Raw genomic sequence first — 14,199 nt, 5'->3', positions numbered from 1 at the left:
TAATAACATACTCCAAATTAATTTATCGCAAAATACTAATTAATTTAAACACGAAAATAACAAGACACGAACACAATCCAACCAGAACTCCCAAAGGATTGGCTATAGGCGCAGGTGGGGTTGCTCTGCCAATATCCCAAAACAAAACAGGTGGGGGCGCATCATGCAATTTCCTGGCAACTTCATTATTCCATTCAGATCTCATTATTCAACTAATAATAATGAATGACATGAGGAAGTTGCCATGAAAGCGCGTGGAGGCCGCATATATTTGGAGATGTTTGATCAATTGTCGACAGAAAATATGCAAACCGGGCTGAGGACGAGGATCTGAGCCAATTTATGCTTGCCATCGCTTTCTGTCTGTATCAATTCCTTCTTTAACATTCGGAATTAAAATGAAGCTTTCTAGCTATCCAAATACATGAATCAGTTTGATTAACTTCTCTGCATTTCCTGGTGGCCAAGGTATTTAATTTGATCTTTCAAGTCAGCATCCAGTCAACTTTTGCTTCCAACTTCCAACTTCCAAAAAGGCTTTCTCGGCAACGTCCTCAGTTGCCAGTTGGTTTCTTGGAAAGGTAAGAATTTAACTTTTGCAATACCTAATTAGTATATTTAGCTTGCTTTCATGGTTTGTTCTTTCCATGGTACATATGCTTGCTTTCTCTGCCTTTACTGAGTGCTGTAAATGAGAAACGAATAAAATGACATACGCTAGCAATAGGATAGATATGGATGCTAAGTTTGTCTATAGTCAACGTACTGATGCTTTTCTTTTGAAACTAAGGTGCGTCGTATTGACTTTTCTGAACCTTTACATAGTAGCATTGCGAATGGAAATGCGAGTGACTGAAAATTTTGGCTAGAAAAGAATATATACGGAGAAAAAAGTGGAGACCCTCTACTTTGCATCTTTCCCTGGTTATTTTTTTCTTCAAACTCTTTGAAGATTGTTGATTAGCAGTTAGTCTAATAGACCAAATATTGGTAGAGATCTCAAGTTTTACTTAAAAATTTCTCATACAAGGCAGAAAACTCCCCTTTATTAAGAATATATAAATGAATAAATCACAACCAATAAAAATTACACAACTCAGCGTTCCTTATCAACCTACTTAATCTAGGGAGAATATCACAAATACTCACTCAACTTTTACTTGTTCGACACTTTGGTCACTCACTTTTCAAATATATCACTTTGGTCACTCAACTTTAACTCTGTTATTCACTTTAGTAACTCCATTAATTTTTCCGTTAAAAAAAAAAACTTTTTTTACCCCGATATCAAGTATATTTTTGTCCAACTAATCGTGGAAATTTGAGAAGTCTGAATTGAAATGATAGGGAGAAGTAAGATTTTTATAAAATTACCCTCGAAAAATGTATTTTTATAAGAATATCGTATATTTGACTAAGATTTCTCTGTTAAATTTAGCAAAGTGACTAAAGTAATTGACATAGTAATTGTTGAGTGACCAAAGTGAGATAATTAAAAATTGAGTGACCAAAGTGTCAAATAAGTCATAATTGAGTGATCATTTGTAGAATTCTCCCTTTAATCCAATCTAGTCTACGGTTTAGTTTTCGGTCCTCTAGTACAAACCAGAAATCGAAAATTGGCAAGTTTGCCAATAATTTTGATCTATGAGGTTTTATTCCGCACTCCTTCAAGGCTTTTAAATGTTCTTATAATTGCATTTTTGGGTCATCTAACCTCTTTTTGATGTACATATATGTGCTGGTTTGGTTGGCTTTATAATTGGTCAACCTTGCTAAATGTGGCGTATAGTTTCTTCATTCGGTTGCCTTATATAGGGCATGGATGAGACAAATGAATGAGTGCAATTTTAACTAGTAGGCTCAGCCAGTTAGGTTGGGTTCCAAACCCATTTATAAAAAAAAAAAAAAAAAAACGTACGGGTATGAAACAATAAAGATTTCTTGATTGGATCTCAGAAGTGCAACATTCCTTTCAGATATTGGAAGAAAGTTGCTCTGAGATTTAATGGTTCTGCAGCTACATGTTCAGATCAAACTAGAGATGATGACTGAACAACATCGATCATGGTAAAGTCAAGTTAGATCTTGGTGGGAAATGAAGAGACTTCTCATGAATCATTGAATCAATTCTATAGTACAGATCACGTACACATGATATATCTATTGGAAGACAACTGTGCATACAGTAATATGTTGGATTGGACTATGCCACTGAAACACAGTAGAGCTGGTTGTTGAAGTAAAGATTGTTAATAGCTCCAAATGAGGTGAGTCATCAATGGAGACATCGAGATGGAAATATTGAATTTTTTATGATAAAGACTTGGTGTCAAGGCAGTAGACCTTGATGAAGGATTAAGTAATTAGTATGCACTTGTTGGCCAGGGTAATAATGATCAATATTGTTCGTTTACAAAAGATCGATCAATTGGAATATCCCAAGTTCATGATGTAAAATTCTAGTGCTTGACATACAAGTTAAGTTTCCCTTTGGTGGATTGAGTGAGAGACCGTAAAACATGGTGTCACAAATGTATTCGGTCCTCAAAGGTGCCTGCTGCTATTAATGTAGGTCAAAAGAAATGTCTGACATTGCCGTTATCCGACTAGCTGGATCCGAAGCCAAAATTGACTACAGGAGCAAATTTTAAGCAGGGGCAAGAAGAATCCATTATGGAATCAAAAGGAGCGAGTTGTTGGGATTTAGTGAGCGAAACATGGTGGTAAACATTATTTATTGTTTATTAGAATTTTTTTTTTTCTTTAAAAGATGATCAAAGAATTTCACACAATGGGATAGGAGACTCGAACCGAGTACCTGCAAAACTTGATTTGATTTACCGTATCAATTAAGCCCATCATGAAATCATGTTTCAACATCAGTATATTATACAATCTATAAACAAGCTAACATGCACATATATCGACATATACAAATGCATAGATAGATTAGGATGTAGATACAAAACTTTTTATTCGTGAGTTTTTTGACATTAAAAACAAGAATGTATTGCACAGTTACACCAATTTTGAATGGGATTTTTTTTTTTCTCCCAGTGGATGATCTTGTGGTTCAAGGATAGCTACAAATAAATCCTCTTCGAGTATAGACATGAACAGTAACGAAGTTTGGTCATATATGATGGAAGAGACGTTTGGACTTACTCCCTCTCCTCCTCTCCCTGCTGCACGACTCTAAGGTTAGGGTTTCTTTGAGTCTTATTTTTCACAAAATCATGTCTCCAAGGTTTTTTTGATATCTTAAGGATGTTGAAAGTAATTTATTTTAGGACATCACATTTCCGACAAATAGAATGATAGCACTAAGAGTGAAACCTAAGGTAACACCTTGCGTGTTCTTGGCTTATGAGGCCTCCCATTGGCTTTTGTTCATTTCCTCAAACCAAAAGGATTAGGCTTTCCTCAGTTCCTGTGTTACCAAAGTCAATATTAGAGAGAATGTTTTGTTTTGTTTTGTTTTGTTTTTGTTTTGTTTTTTTTTTCCGATCATTTTGACAACTGCACCAGCATCTTAATTAAGTGACTCTCAATTACTTTTAGCTATCTCGCTCCTAAATATAGAGAGTTACATGAAGAGAACTATTATTTTTTTAATTTAAAATGTTTCTTTTAAGTTATTTATGTAATTTATTAATATATTTAAGCTATTTTTTTTTTCATTCAAAAAATAATATAAGGGAGTTTCAATTCATACCTCTAAATTTGACATTTGGACCTCCCCACTTAATAAACCTCCAACTTGCTTTTACAAATAACTAATTTGCTATTTACACCTCTCTAATTTTCATATAATGCCTATCGTCCAATAAAATCAATATAAGCCCCTGTTTTTTTATTAGATTCTATTTATACTTTCAAAATTCAGTAGTTAGACCTCCTTCAGTTTTTGAAATTAGAATTGCAGCAATTTTTTTTTTTTTGGAAGTTTATCCTCCATATACGAGTAACAGAGGAATGGGCTTGAGCAACTGAAGGAATACCAAAATTTTTATGATCTTCAAGAGGAGCATCATATTAATTAGGCCGGTGATCATTTCGTTTGATATGGGTGATGAGGTATTTTGTAATATGTTGCTTCCAGATTTTGTATATGAGACCTATATGTGGAGTTATGTTTTGCGTCTTATAGTGTGGAATGAATCTGTAGCTATTTTTGGCCTAGATCATGGTATAACTTCTCATGAATCCTAGGGATTATGGGTGATGGACGACTTTGGTGGAGTTACGGGTTCTTGGATAAAGCAATTTTTTTTTTTTTTGAAAGTTCATCCTTCATTTTACGAGGGAAGTCAAATTCTGAAAATTTTGACTATAACGTTAAAAAACGTTTGACGATATATATTTTAAGGTTTATAGTGGAGGAGAAAGTTTTCTCCAAATTGAAGACTATTACTGTTCGTAGAGATAAGAAGAGATTTTTTTTTTCCTTATTAATGTCTTTATTGGTAATTTGACATGAGTTGACAAAGTCAACTATTACTTAGAAAAAGAAAGAGGTCAAAATACCAATTTTGGAGGTATGAATAGAAGCTTCCATAATATAAATTTAAAAGTAGTTAAAATAGAGAGAACTGATGCATACGTATTTTAAGAGTGCAGCCAAAATTACTCTCAATATTAGCTCCTTAGCTATTTTGGAGAGCATGTTTAACTTTTTATCAATTTCAGCAGATGCAATAGATCTCCTAAATGGTTCTCCATTTTAATTTTTAGCTATCTTGCTCCTAAATATAGAGAGCGATATGAGGCTCTCTATTATTTTTTTAATTTAAAAAATTCATTTTAAGTCATTCTATGTAATCAATTTAGAAATACATTTAAACTTTTTTTTGGTCATTCAATAGATAATATAAATTTAAAACTAGCTAAAATAGAGAGAAACTTATGCAGACATATTTTAAAAGTGGCTAGACAAAATGACTATTTAGCTCATTTTTAACTAAAAAATGGCTTTTTAACTTATTATCAATTTCAGCAGATGCAATACATCTCCTAAGTGGTTCTCCATTTTAATTTTTAGCTATCTCACTCCTAAATATAGAGAGCGACATGAGGCTCTCTATTATTTTTTTAATTTAAAAAATTCATTTTAAGTCATTCTATGTAATCTATGAGAATACATTTAAACTTTTTTTTTGTTCATTCAATAGATAATATAAATTTAAAACTAGCTAAAATAAAGAAAACTTATGCAGACATATTTTAAAAGTGGCTAGACAAAATGACTATTTAGCTCATTTTTAACTAAAAAATGGCTAGCATTGCTAAAGATGCTCTTATATCGATATTAATTAATATATAAATCTCTAGCCTTCCTGCAGTGTGTGAATTGTTTTGCTTTTAAGTACTGAATATATTTTCTTTCTTCAAAAATCTGCTACCTCACAAACATAATAGTGAAAGGTAATTCTTTGCATGATCTACTTCATTTCTAATAAATTGAAGAATGTAGTGGAATTTTCTTCAGAAGATACGTACTAATTAATTCTTCGTTTTAATAGCAATATATAACAATTTCCATATTCTCTAGATAAGGTGGTGGAACTAAATCCTAGAATTCTACTTATTGAATTGGTTTTTTTTTCTTTCTTTTTTTTCTTTTTTAAACATAACCAAAGACAATAGATTTCTATCATCAACTTATTCAACTACTTATTATCTTTGGTTTGTGCTCAATAACAACATAGAAAAGAAAGGTTTCTGAAACATTACAGATCCTATCCAAAACAGAGTTCCGCTTTGAAATTACGGAGTGAACTTCGAGTTTTGGGACACTTTTAGGTCTCATATCCACATCTCGACCGTTGAGTTTTTAGGTACTAGTGTATAGATCATCTCTGCAAATTTTCAGCCAAATTGATGATCGTTAAGGCATTAATAATTGCCTTAAAGCTAGTACGGTTCAGGTTGACAGATTCAGTTCATCCATTGGTTTAAACGAGAAAGATACTTTAACGATCATCAATTTTGCTGAAAATTTGCAGATATGATCTATACACTAGAACCTAAAAACTGAACGGTCGAGATGTGGATATGCAACCTAAAAGTGACCAAAAACTCGAAGTTCACTCAGTAATTTCAAAGCGGAACTCCGCTCTGGATAGGATATGATATATATATATATATATATATATATATATATATATAAGACCTAAAACAAAGTAAATCATTAGAAAATTCAGTCAATAGATTGTTGAACTTCAAATTATAACCTGTTAGATGCAAAACATATGAATGCAGATGAATACATCACTAATTAACAAATAGCAGTCTCAAAAATCTATAAAGACCCAATAAGAGATCACGATGGAAGTACAGCCAAAAAAGAGATAAACAAAATATATACTTTTATCTTAGGAAGAATAATACAAACATATCTACATAATCACCAACAAAAAGTAAGAACTACATAAAAAATTAGACACACCTAATTTTGCATTTATGTTGTCCAATTACTCGATACAGAGCAATCTAAATCATCTAAAAAAGTAAAAGGAAAAAGAAAACCATAAGCACAAAACCACTCAGCAAGAAGAAAAAGATAAGACTTACAAAACAATGAAACATCTAACCCCACTGGTTAATCTTTCTTGCATTAATCTTGTTTTCGTAAAAAAATGCAATTTCAAAACTACAACTCCCGATGGTTGAGATCTTTTCATTAGGTGGTCAAAAATTGAAATCAATGGCAGAGTAAGTTTTCTTCCCCACCATTGGATTTTTATACAAATTGCGATGGATTGAAATTGAAACTGAATTGAACCGCTTTTGACAATGTGGAAGAAGCCGCCTCGCTTACTTTTCTTTGTTTGCTGCACATTATCCTTTGAATTTCTTTTTTAATTCGTTATTTCATTTTATCTACACTATTATCAAGAAAAGAGTGCTTGGCAGTCAAAATAGAATTATTTTTACTATACTAAAATGAGAAATTTTAAATACACACCCCTAACTACTTAATACACATCCCTATTATTTTATATTTCAAATTAGATTTTATAAGTATGTTAAATGACCAAAATAGACATCTATGTATTAGAATAAGAAAAAAATTGAATCGCGCATTTCTGTGTCTCTTTTTCTAAATCCTATACGTTGCAATACATCTTTCTTCTCCACACTTCATCACCTGAATTTCGACTATGGACATGAATTTGAAGACCACGTTCAACAATCTTCAGTTGAGATATGTATTCTTCATCTTGTATTGAATACAATTCAACGTAATCTCGAGAGCTATCTCATTGAGATCCACCATCGTTTTGGAGGTGGTAGCCAGTAAGTTGTGAGAGTGAGTAGAGTAAGAAAGCAAAGCATTTGGGTTTTTTTTTTTCCTATCAGTTTTTAGTTTTCATCTTGCTTAACATATTGAATAGGTAGTGCATGAAAGTGTAAATTTTGCAGACTATATTGAAAGTTAAAATTTTGAAGGACTTGCAAATGTTCGAAATTTTATATTTTCAAATTCCAATTGATTGGTGTCGAAAAGGAGTTGGGATAGGTCAAAATTTCCAGCAAAAAACAGAAGAAAATATGTAAAGAAAATTATGAAATCTCAATTTACTAATATATAATAATCATATTAAATAATAATCTTAATATAGTCAAATAATATGATATTTCATGGTTTTAGAGATTAAGGGTATTTTAGGTCATTTGGGTGGTGTATCTAGTCTAATATTTGAATGAAAAATTAAATAGGTGGTGTATTGAGTGTGGGGTGTGTATTAAGAAAATAGGGGTGTGTATTTAAAACTCCTCTACTAAATAGCTCTCAAATATTAAAAAACTTTAAGTTTAAATCTGGGTCGGGTCAGCAATACGGGTCAAGTGGCTAATTCGGGTTGCACTAGAGGGAAAGGGAAATTATGGTTTTTTGACTGAAAATGGAAACTTCCCGAAATGGAAAGTTTCCCTTTACACTTACTATTTATTGGAAGTTTTCAGAATAGTAACTTTGGCTTTTTAGACAGTAATTTCTTCATAAGAACTTCAATTCTTCGTGTCGTGTATACACAGACTCAGTTTAACATGCCTTACAACTTTCTAGAATAAAGTTTCCTAAAAAAGTGAACAGAATAAAATGTAAACTTTTAGCGCCTCTAAAAGTATCGAAATGAAGGTAAAAAAGTAAAGATAATTATCATTTACCATCTAAATGACTAGTAAACAGGTAAATTAGGTACCAGGTGTAACAACCTCCCCTTATAAAAATTTCGATGTCCCCGAAATTTCAAGCTGTCAAAGTATAAGTGGGGCACACACAAATCTAAAGATCTATTGAGAGGAAGAAAAGCGTATCAATCTCACAGAAGAGATGACAACATCACATTGACTAGGAGTATAAGTCTACTCAAGACAAAAGGAAGTGTTGCTCCTTGAGTATGCAAGATAAGGGTTGGTCAATTAGAAATGGATGACTGACATTTGAAAAATGATAACTGTCATGCTGAAACAAGGTTTAAAATCTGGTCCCAAGGTTTTCTCGTTGATTCTTATCTCCCTAAGCGATAGATCTACCTCCTATGTCTGTGCAAGTCCCACTATTGAACGGATCATCGTACATATCACTTTATGTGGGTTATAGGCCCATCGCACTTTCGCTGCGTTGCTCTAATATCAAGTTGATAGGATTTGCCTCGTATTTCACCCCAAAATACGAAGTGGCCCTACAGGGCCCACTTTAGAAGAAATTTTACCAAAAAATTGGCAGAAATTTCCCTATAAGTAGACTACCCAAAACATCAAACCTATAAACAAAAGGAACACTTCCCATACACTAATCAATTCATCTCAACATGCGGAAGATTTTTCATACTTCGAAAAAAAGCCTAACTCGGAGTGGATTAGCTAGAAAAAGACTCGAAAGTTCTCAACACCCGATATATTCAAGCCTTCGATTCTATTAACGTACTATATTCAATTCAAGCTAATTGGTGGTTATAGGGATGACCAACAAGATAGGAGCTTTAAAACCAAGGTGGTGGCGTTGCAGAAGGTGGTCGGAATCCAGAGATCAAACTTGGTCAACAATACGGGTTTGCCATGATGTTTTTACTTTGATTTGCTTCCATCGATGGTGATAGGAGGAAACCAACACTGGAAACATGGCCGGAGTGAGGAGGTGCTTCAAATGGGACTGGTCCCGCAACCAGACAACTTCAAAACCCGCCGGGTTTGTATTCAGGTCAGGTTACTAATCCGGGTCGCGTTGGAGAGAAAGGGAAATTAGGGTTTTTTAGCTGAAAATGGAAACTTCCCTAGATGGAAAGTTTTCCTTCACACTTGCTATTTATAGGAAGTTCTCAAAATGATAACTTTGGCTTTTTAGATAGTAACTTCTTCATACGAACTCCGATTCTTGTGTGCAGCATGACCACGATCTTGGGTAAAGAAAAAGGGGAAAAAAATACGTGCTCTACAACTTTCCATATGGAAGTTGCCTAAAAAAGTGAACAAAATAAAAATTCAAATTTTAACAACCCTCAAAGTATCGAAACGAAGGTCCCAAAAAGTAAATATAATTGTCGTTTACTTTCCAAATGACTAGTAAACTAGTAAATTTAGGTACGGGGTATACCATTATTCTTAGGCCTCATATTTGCCTTGAGCTGGGTTTGGGTACCCCCAAAATATCATTCAAGGCTCTTGGTGGCAATTCCTTTTTCATCCTAAACTTTTGGCCTGGGAGTTGTGGGCCTTTTAGGCTCGCTCTTTAGTTATATGACTAGGTTTTAGCTAATGATTCTTTTTCTATTTAGTCATCCAGACATTGGTTATAGATAGGCAAACCAAAGTGTTTGTTTGACAATTTATGTCTAACAATAAATGACATTTCACAATGGGAAGTTTTTGTTAGATAATTTACTATCTGACAATTAACAAAAGTTAAATGGCATTTAAAAACAAAAATGACTGTATACATTAGTAACTTTGCTTAAAATTAATAATGTGAGTGAACCAATTTTCATCCCATTCTGAACCAAGTTATTTTTTTCTTAAGCGGAACACGACAATTCATTTATGGAGTCAATATCTGAGTAATGGCCCAACTAGAAATACGATAGACATAGCATTGATGTTACTTAAGTAGTGTCTCCTGCTGTCATGGGCGGAAGAAGATAGTTCATTTATGGAGACTACAACCCCACCACCGCAAAGCCATTAGCTTGAAACTCACAGGTACCTGGACCATAGATGGCAATAGTAAAACTGTAGTCATGACCTTGTTAAGGAGTTGATGTTAGTGATACCTATAAGGGGAACATTGAAACCACCAGCAGCTAGAGGAAGAAGACATTTTATTGATGGAGCCTGCAACTGTATCACCAGAAGTCATTAACTTGAAACTCATAGTTACCTAGAGTCCTACACCATTGACGACAACATTAGAACTATCGCCATGACCTTGTTAAAAAAGGAATCAACATTAGTGAAACCCATAAGAAAAAACACTGAAACCTCTACTAGACCAGAACCTCGAAGGGCTAGCCAAACAATGCTAATGAGTTTTGCCTCGATCCAAAACAAACACAAAGGTCCCCTAACTGTCTTAAGACAAGTACCATCAGAACTAAGCAATACTAGAGGGATGGATGTCAGTGTGAAAGCCACCCTCAAGTGCAAAAGGTACAAGTTATAGTGTAGGGGCTTTAGAGTGAGGGATATCTTATCCAAGGGATTGGTAAATCCCACTATATCTAAGGAAGACCTAGATGATAACTAAAAAGAATATGCAAATATAAAATTATAAACAAAAGCTCACAACTGAATCCAAGTCATAGTGAGCATATCCAAGATGATGTATTGTGATTTGATTTTATGTTGGGAATAGTTTTGATTCAAATTGAAACAACTAGAGCAAGTAAAGTAAATGAGGCTAAACAAGTTGTTATCAAATGGATGGAAGTTAGAGTATAGATTGTCCACCATAGCCTTCCTTGCATGCATTGATGTTCAAACCACAAGTGATGCAATTCCAAATACTCAATTACCCTCTTAGCATCCAGGTGAGACTACTAAGACCTAAACTCTTTTGATTTTATCAATTCCAACCGTGTAAGTCTAGAATTAACTACCTAAGAACAAATCCTATTACCGGATATGTCTCAATTCATTATTCCTAGATGCATAAAGATTAGATTTTAGATAACCGAGCAAGAATACCAATCCTAGCTCTAGGTGATTTTAACTCACTACCCTCACATGCGCACATGATGTGCTTTCATGCTCTTAATGTCTAGATATGACTAATCTCAAAACACTAATCATGAGATGACAAATTCATTATACTTAAACTAGTCAAATTCAAATATATGCATTCACTTTTTTATTTAGCATGTGAAGGTGGTAATGGAAAATTGCATCAAACATAGTATTCACATCAATATCATACAAGATTGGATAGGGTTTTCAACCTCAGCCCCAACAAATTCGCTACTCACTCATAACTAGAAACTTCAACATTCTAAGATACATCAAGAATAAAGAGTTAGGGAGTAAAAAGTGACTATCGGTGATGCTAAAAGTGGTGATGGAGATGTATCTCCAAGCTCATGATGTGGTGGATATCTGCTTCTCCTTCCTTCAGGCTTTTGATGATGTGAGAACAATGAAAATGAGAGTAGCTAGTAATGATTTGTGGTGATAGAGAGTCATGGAATTAGTGGGAAGATGAGTTTGGTGGTGGAAATGGTGGTTATAGAGGTGAAAATATGATGGTGTGGTGTGGTGTTGTAGAGAGAGAAATAGATGTCTTGGTGAGATAAAGATGATCATTAGAGTCAAGAATGATGAAGATAAGGTCCTTGGCCTCTTTTGATTAGCTATGTCCCTTTGGTCCCAAGATTTACAAGAGATGTCCTTACACCTTTGTCCCCCAAATGGTCCAAAATTTGTAAGGTGACAAAAGGACAAGGTGTAGGGAGATGTTTGAATTTCAAATGGTGGGAGATTCTCACAACTATGGTCTTCCTTGGCTGGACAAAGGGTCCTCATGAGTGGTGGCTCGCCGGGAAATATCGTCGAAAAATCCGATTTGCGTTTTTCGCCCAAATTCCATGTCTTCTTCTCCTTGCTCCAATTCTTCACATTTTAAGCCTCAAATGGTCATTTTATTCTTCGTGCATGGTTTCCTAGAAAGAAAAGAAAGGAAATAGAATAAATATAGGTGAAACATAATGAAAAACAAGTTAAACTTCAAGGTTTTAGGGCACAATTGCAAAGCAAATTGTGACTCAACAATGGAAAAATCAACCCAAAGATCCAAACAATAAGGAATAACGAGGTCAGAAAACTTAACATAAGCAGAAAAAAGATGGCACCGAACTGAGGTGAATCATGGGTTATTGGTCAGATGATCTAACATTGTTAAGGTCATTAGTTCAAATCTAACTAACATTAGGTATGAGGGGGTTCAGGGCGGGAAGAGTTGGGAGGGGAATAAAAAAATAAAAAAATAAAAAAGATGTTGTTAAATGGCGTCCCAAGCTCGATATTTATGGGCCAGAGAATCCAAAAGAAAAGAAGAAATTCATCATTCACCACTTACCAGCAATCCAAACCAGATGAAACCACTACATTAGGTATACAACAAGCACCAGAAAAGACTATTCTATGTTGCCTACCTATCAGAAAACAACACATGCAGTGCCTTGCGAAACACTACCAATAAGTTTTCTCATGCTTGAAAGAAACACAAATGTCCCGTAATTGGATAATCACAATGGAACCACACCGTCTTAAGAGAAGCACAACAAAAAATGAGGCAATGCTTAAAGGATGAAAATATCAATCTAAAGACCCAAAAAATAAATGGTGACAAATAGACATCTCAGGCCAACATTTAAAGACCAGAGAACCAAAAGAGAAGACAAAACACCGTCTTTCGCCACTAACCAGCAATCAAAGCCAGATGAAATCATTGCCATAGGTTTACAATAAGCATTAGGTAAGGTTGTCCTAGGTCACCCACTTATCGACAAACAACACATAGAGTGTCTCGCTAAACACGAGCAAAGGTCTTGCCAAAACTACCAATGAGCTTTCTACTACCCGAAAAGAAACACAAAAGTCTTCTAATCGGACAACCATAATAGAACCACACCTTCCTAAGAGAAACACAACTAGAACCAAGGCAATACCAAAGAGGTGGAAAAACCAATTCAAAGACCCAAACGATTGGGAAGGATGAGGCAACAATATCCAAATCTAAGAAGAAAATAGATGGTGCCAAACTGACATCCTAATCCCGATATTTATCAGCAAGGGAACTAGAATGAGATGATGAAACATCATCCTTCACCACCATCAAGCAATCCAAACTAGATGAAACTAGGATTATTACGTCATTGATCGCTCAATACATGTACTATTTACTTGCTTATGCATTTATACTGCAAGACTTTACTACTCAAACTGCGGTATATACTCATCACCAATACATCGCAGGATTCATTATGACAATGACTTTTGCTCACGGAGCTATATTTTTTTATTAGAGATTACAACCCAAAACAAAAATGAGGATAATGTACTGTCCTAGTGTACAAATAGCAGTAGAAAAATGTTATCCTAGGTCGCCCACCTATTTAGAAATAACAAATAGAAGACTCGAGAACATCTAACATAAAAGTTCTTCTTGAAAACTAGGCAAACGATGCCTAGAAAAGAAGTATATACTCCTTTTGATGTCCATCGGAGGTGCAAGGCAAAAGACCAACCTCCAAATGATAAAAGAGAGGAGAAAGTGAAGAAACCCTAGCAGAGCACATTGGATTTGTCAGATTAGCTGAATGCAGTATCTTGAGTTATAGTTTCAATACAATACTAATATTCTATCATTCAATAATCGACCATGAGTTAAGGAATGAAATATTTGTCAAATCATAAATGACATTTTGGACGGCAACAAACATAAGATAAACACACACAAAAATGTTAGTAAAGTGAAGAAAATCTATTGTTTATTGAAATATGGAATATTTGAACTAACAATACAAAGTATGACCGGTGCTTTTCGACAACTAAGTCCTAAATAAAATATAATTAAGAATTTTCTCAAGAAAGCAATCTTCGAACAGTTCTTCATTCTATCTCAAGCCTTTCTTTTTATCTTTTCTAGCTAAATTGACATTCACGGTTTATATTATCATACGTCAAGTTCTCTTTGTAGCC

The 14,199-nt window shown here is 34.2% G+C and overlaps 2 protein-coding genes across 4 annotated transcripts in view; both read left to right on the top strand.

The window, feature by feature from the left end:
• LOC112198887 (zinc finger BED domain-containing protein RICESLEEPER 2-like) overlaps positions 1–14,199 on the top strand; it is a 31,614-nt gene that overhangs the window by 16,085 nt on the left and 1,330 nt on the right. The gene's annotated exons all lie outside the window — the stretch shown is intronic.
• LOC112200064 (calcium-transporting ATPase 10, plasma membrane-type) overlaps positions 245–14,199 on the top strand; it is a 34,936-nt gene continuing 20,981 nt past the window's right edge. For 2 of the 3 annotated variants that reach the window (XM_024341069.2, XM_024341065.2), the window contains exons 1-3: positions 245–361; positions 469–581; positions 3,061–3,203. The gene's annotated coding sequence lies outside the window, so the exon portion shown is untranslated. Of the gene's footprint in view, positions 362–458; positions 582–3,060; positions 3,204–14,199 lie in introns of those variants that run through there. The other variant, XM_024341067.2, reaches the window with a different exon arrangement.

This window comes from Rosa chinensis, chromosome 4, assembly GCF_002994745.2.
Source record: "Rosa chinensis cultivar Old Blush chromosome 4, RchiOBHm-V2, whole genome shotgun sequence".
In the NCBI taxonomy this organism is placed as follows: domain Eukaryota; kingdom Viridiplantae; phylum Streptophyta; class Magnoliopsida; order Rosales; family Rosaceae; genus Rosa; species Rosa chinensis.
This window is presented reverse-complemented; position numbering and strand designations above follow the sequence as displayed.